Genomic DNA, 6000 nt, shown 5'->3' with positions numbered 1-6000 from the left:
CGCTGTCTCTTTCTGCAGCCTCCCAAACTCCAATACTATCTGCCTGGGCCGCTGAGCCAGAGCCGGAGCCCGGCTGAGCAAATGCAGACGGCCAGGGATTCCTCCCACACCAAAGATGCCAGGACCAAAAGCTCTTGCTGCTCTTCGAGTATCCAGGCAACTCCATTCACAGCCCCACAAACGCTGGCGCTGTCTCTTTCGACAGCCTCCCAAAGTCCAATACTACCTGCCTGGGCCGCTGAGGACAGCCGGAGCCCGGCCCAGCAATTGCCAACGGCCAGGGATTCCTCCCACACCAAAGGTGCCAGGACCAAAAGCTCTTGCCGCTCTTCGAGTATCCAGGCAACTCCATTCACAGCCCCACAAACGCTGGTGCTGTCTCTTTCGACAGCCTCCCTAAGTCCAATACTATCTGCATGGGCCACTGAGGAGAGCCGGAGCCCGGCTCAGCAATTGCCAACACCCAGGGATTCCTCCCACACCAAACGAGCCAGGACCAAAAGCTCTTGCTGCTCTTCGAGTATCCAGGCAACTCCATTCACAGCCCCACAAACGCTGGCGCTGTCTCTTTCGACAGCCTCCCAAAGTCCAATACTATCTGCCTGGGCCGCTGAGCCAGAGCCAGAGCCCGGCTCAGCAATTGCCAACGGCCAAGGATTCCTCCCACACCAAAGGTGCCAGGACCAAAAGCTCTTGCTGCTCTTCGAGTATCCAGGCAAGCCCATTCACAGCCCCACAAACGCTGGCGCTGTCTCTTTCGACAGCCTCCCAAAGTCCAATACTATCTGCCTGGGCCGCTGAGGACAGCCAGAGCCCGGCTCAGCAATTGCCAACGCCCAGGGATTCCTCCCACACCAAAGGTGCCAGGACCAAAAGCTCTTGCTGCTCTTCGAGTATCCAGGCAAGCCCACTCACAGCCCCACAAACGCTGGCACTGTCTCTTTCGACAGCCTCCCAAAGTCCAATACTATCTGCCTGGGCCGCTGAGGACAGCCGGAGCCCGGCTCAGCAATTGCCAAAGTCCAGGGATTCCTCCCACACCAAAGGTGCCAGGACCAAAAGCTCTTGCTGCTCTTCGAGTATCCAGGCAACTCCATTCACAGCCCTGCAAACGCTGGCGCTGTCTCTTTCTAAAGCCTCCCAAAGTCCAATACTATCTGCCTGGGCCTCTGAGTACAGCCGGAGCCCGGCTCAGCAATTGCCAACGTCCAGGGATTCCTCCCACACCAAAGGAGCTAGGATTGAAAGCTCTTGCCGCTCTTCGAGTATCCAGGCAACTCCATTCACAGCCCCACAAACGCTGGTGCTGTCTCTTTCGACAGCCTCCCTAAGTCCAATACTATCTGCATGGGCAACTGAGGAGAGCCGGAGCCCGGCTCAGCAATTGCCAACGGCCAAGGATTCCTCCCACACCAAAGGTGCCAGGACCAAAAGCTCTTGCTGCTCTTCGAGTATCCAGGCAAGCCCATTCACAGCCCCACAAACGCTGGCGCTGTCTCTTTCGACAGCCTCCCAAAGTCCAATACTACCTGCCTGGGCCGCTGAGCCAGAGCCAGAGCCCGGCTCAGCACTTGCCAACGGCCAAGGATTCCTCCCACACCAAAGGTGCCAGGACCAAAAGCTCTTGCTGCTCTTCGAGTATCCAGGCAAGCCCATTCACAGCCCCACAAACGCTGGCGCTGTCTCTTTCGACAGCCTCCCAAAGTCCAATACTATCTGCCTGGGCCTCTGAGTACAGCTGGAGCCCGGCTTTGCACTTGCTAAGTTCCAGGGATTCCTCCCACACCAAAGGAGCTAGGACTGAAAGCTCTTGCTGCTCTTCGCGTATCCAGGCATCTCCACTCACAGCCCCGCAAACGCTAGCGCTGTCTCTTTCGACAGCCTCCCAAAGTCCAATACTATCTGCCTGGGCCGCTGAGCCAGAGCCAAAGCCCGGCTCAGCAATTGCCAACGGCCAGGGATTCCTCTCACACCAAAGGTGCCAGGACCAAAAGCTCTTGCTGCTCTTCGAGTATCCAGGCAAGCCCATTCACAGCCCCACAAACGCTGGCGCTGTCTCTTTCGACAGCCTCCCTAAGTCCAATACTATCTGCCTGGGCCGCTGAGGACAGCCAGAGCCCGGCTCAGCAATTGCCAACGCCCAGGGATTCCTCCCACACCAAAGGTGCCAGGACCAAAAGCTCTTGCTGCTCTTCGAGTATCAGGCAAGCCCACTCACAGCCCCACAAACGCTGGCGCTGTCTCTTTCGACAGCCTCCCAAAGTCCAATACTACCTGCCTGGGCCGCTGAGGACAGCCAGAACCCGGCTCAGCAATTGCCAATAGCCAAGGATTCCGCCCACACCAAAGGTGCCAGGACCAAAAGCTCTTGCTGCTCTTCGAGTATCCAGGCAAGCCCATTCACAGCCCCACAAACGCTGGCGCTGTCTCTTTCGACAGCCTCCCAAAGTCCAATACTATCTGCCTGGGCCGCTGAGGACAGCCGGAGCCCGGCTCAGCAATTGCCAACGTCCAGGGATTCCTCCAACACCAAAGGTGCCAGGACCAAAAGCTCTTGCTGCTCTTCGAGTATACAGGCAAGCCCATTCACAGCCCCACAAACGCTGGCGCTGTCTCTTTCTACAGCCTCCCAAAGTCCAATACTATCTGCCTGGGCCTCTGAGGACAGCCGGAGCCCGGCTTTGCACTTGCTAACTTCCAGGAATTCCTCTCACACCAAAGGTGCCAGGACCAAAAGGTCTTGCTGCTCTTCGAGTATCCAGGCAAGCCCATTCAGAGTCCCGCAAACGCTGGCGCTGTCTCTTTCGACAGCCTCCCAAAGTCCAATACTATCTGCCTGGGCCGCTGAGGACAGCCGGAGCCCGGCTTTGCACTTGCTAACTTCCAGGAATTCCTCTCACACCAAAGGTGCCAGGACCAAAAGGTCTTGCTGCTCTTCGAGTATCCAGGCAAGCCCATTCAGAGTCCCGCAAACGCTGGCGCTGTCTCTTTCGACAGCCTCCCAAAGTCCAATACTATCTGCCTGGGCCGCTGAGGACAGCCAGAGCCCAGCTCAGCAATTGCCAACGGCCATGGATTCCTCCCACACCAAAGGTGCCAGGACCAAAAGCTCTTGCCGCTCCTCGAGTATCCAGGCAAGCCCATTCACAGCCCCACAAACGCTGGCGCTGTCTCTTTCGACAGCCTCCCAAAGTCCAATACTATCTGCATGGGCCGCTGAGGACAGCCGGAGCCCGGCTCAGCAATTGCCAACGTCCAGGGATTCCTCCCACACCAAAGGTGCCAGGACCAAAAGCTCTTGCTGCTCTTCGAGTATCCAGGCAACTCCATTCACAGCCCCGCAAACGCTGGCGCTGTCTCTTTCGACAGCCTCCCAAAGTCCAATACTACCTGCCTGGGCCGCTGAGGACAGCCAGAGCCCGGCTCAGCAATTGCCAACGGCCAGGGATTCCTCCCACACCAAATGTGCCAGGACCAAAAGCTCTTGCTGCTCTTCGAGTATCCAGGCAAGCCCACTCACAGCCCCACAAACGCTGGCACTGTCTCTTTCGACAGCCTCCCAAAGTCCAATACTATCTGCCTGGGCCGCTGAGGACAGCCGGAGCCCGGCTCAGCAATTGCCAAAGTCCAGGGATTCCTCCCACACCAAAGGTGCCAGGACCAAAAGCTCTTGCTGCTCTTCGAGTATCCAGGCAACTCCATTCACAGCCCTGCAAACGCTGGCGCTGTCTCTTTCTAAAGCCTCCCAAAGTCCAATACTATCTGCCTGGGCCTCTGAGGACAGCCGGAGCCCGGCTCAGCAATTGCCAACGTCCAGGGATTCCTCCCACACCAAAGGAGCTAGGATTGAAAGCTCTTGCCGCTCTTCGAGTATCCAGGCAACTCCATTCACAGCCCCACAAACGCTGGTGCTGTCTCTTTCGACAGCCTCCCTAAGTCCAATACTATCTGCATGGGCAACTGAGGAGAGCCGGAGCCCGGCTCAGCAATTGCCAACGGCCAAGGATTCCTCCCACACCAAAGGTGCCAGGACCAAAAGCTCTTGCTGCTCTTCGAGTATCCAGGCAAGCCCATTCACAGCCCCACAAACGCTGGCGCTGTCTCTTTCGACAGCCTCCCAAAGTCCAATACTACCTGCCTGGGCCGCTGAGCCAGAGCCAGAGCCCGGCTCAGCACTTGCCAACGGCCAAGGATTCCTCCCACACCAAAGGTGCCAGGACCAAAAGCTCTTGCTGCTCTTCGAGTATCCAGGCAAGCCCATTCACAGCCCCACAAACGCTGGCGCTGTCTCTTTCGACAGCCTCCCAAAGTCCAATACTATCTGCCTGGGCCTCTGAGTACAGCTGGAGCCCGGCTTTGCACTTGCTAAGTTCCAGGGATTCCTCCCACACCAAAGGAGCTAGGACTGAAAGCTCTTGCTGCTCTTCGCGTATCCAGGCATCTCCACTCACAGCCCCGCAAACGCTAGCGCTGTCTCTTTCGACAGCCTCCCAAAGTCCAATACTATCTGCCTGGGCCGCTGAGCCAGAGCCAAAGCCCGGCTCAGCAATTGCCAACGGCCAGGGATTCCTCTCACACCAAAGGTGCCAGGACCAAAAGCTCTTGCTGCTCTTCGAGTATCCAGGCAAGCCCATTCACAGCCCCACAAACGCTGGCGCTGTCTCTTTCGACAGCCTCCCAAAGTCCAATACTATCTGCCTGGGCCGCTGAGGACAGCCAGAGCCCGGCTCAGCAATTGCCAACGCCCAGGGATTCCTCCCACACCAAAGGTGCCAGGACCAAAAGCTCTTGCTGCTCTTCGAGTATCCAGGCAACTCCATTCACAGCCCCACAAACGCTGGCGCTGTCTCTTTCGACAGCCTCCCAAAGTCCAATACTACCTGCCTGGGCCGCTGAGGACAGCCAGAACCCGGCTCAGCAATTGCCAATAGCCAAGGATTCCGCCCACACCAAAGGTGCCAGGACCAAAAGCTCTTGCTGCTCTTCGAGTATCCAGGCAAGCCCATTCACAGCCCCACAAACGCTGGCGCTGTCTCTTTCGACAGCCTCCCAAAGTCCAATACTATCTGCCTGGGCCGCTGAGGACAGCCGGAGCCCGGCTCAGCAATTGCCAACGGCCAAGGATTCCTCCCACACCAAAGGTGCCAGGACCAAAAGCTCTTGCTGCTCTTCGAGTATACAGGCAAGCCCATTCACAGCCCCACAAACGCTGGCGCTGTCTCTTTCTACAGCCTCCCAAAGTCCAATACTATCTGCCTGGGCCTCTGAGGACAGCCGGAGCCCGGCTCAGCAATTGCCAACGGCCAGGGATTCCTCCCACACCAAAGGAGCTAGGATTGAAAGCTCTTGCCGCTCTTCGAGTATCCAGGCATCTCCATTCACAGCCCCACAAACGCTAGCGCTGTCTCTTTCGACAGCCTCCCAAAGTCCAATACTACCTGCCTGGGCCGCTGAGGACAGCCAGAACCCGGCTCAGCAATTGCCAATAGCCAAGGATTCCGCCCACACCAAAGGTGCCAGGACCAAAAGCTCTTGCTGCTCTTCGAGTATCCAGGCAAGCCCATTCACAGCCCCACAAACGCTGGCGCTGTCTCTTTCGACAGCCTCCCAAAGTCCAATACTATCTGCCTGGGCCGCTGAGGACAGCCGGAGCCCGGCTCAGCAATTGCCAACGTCCAGGGATTCCTCCAACACCAAAGGTGCCAGGACCAAAAGCTCTTGCTGCTCTTCGAGTATCCAGGCAAGCCCATTCACAGCCCCGCAAACGCTGGCGCTGTCTCTTTCGACAGCCTCCCAAAGTCCAATACTACCTGCCTGGGCCGCTGAGCCAGAGCCGGAGCCCGGCTCAGCAATTACAAACGGCCAAGGATTCCTCTCACACCAAAGGTGCCAGGACCAAAAGCTCTTGCTGCTCTTCGAGTATCCAGGCAAGCCCATTCAGAGTCCCGCAAACGCTGGCGCTGTCTCTTTCTACAGCCTCCCAAAGTCCAATACTATCTG

Source organism: Platalea leucorodia (genome assembly GCF_965183815.1).
Source record: "Platalea leucorodia genome assembly, chromosome: 5".
In the NCBI taxonomy this organism is placed as follows: Eukaryota; Metazoa; Chordata; class Aves; order Pelecaniformes; family Threskiornithidae; genus Platalea; species Platalea leucorodia.
This window is presented reverse-complemented; position numbering follows the sequence as displayed.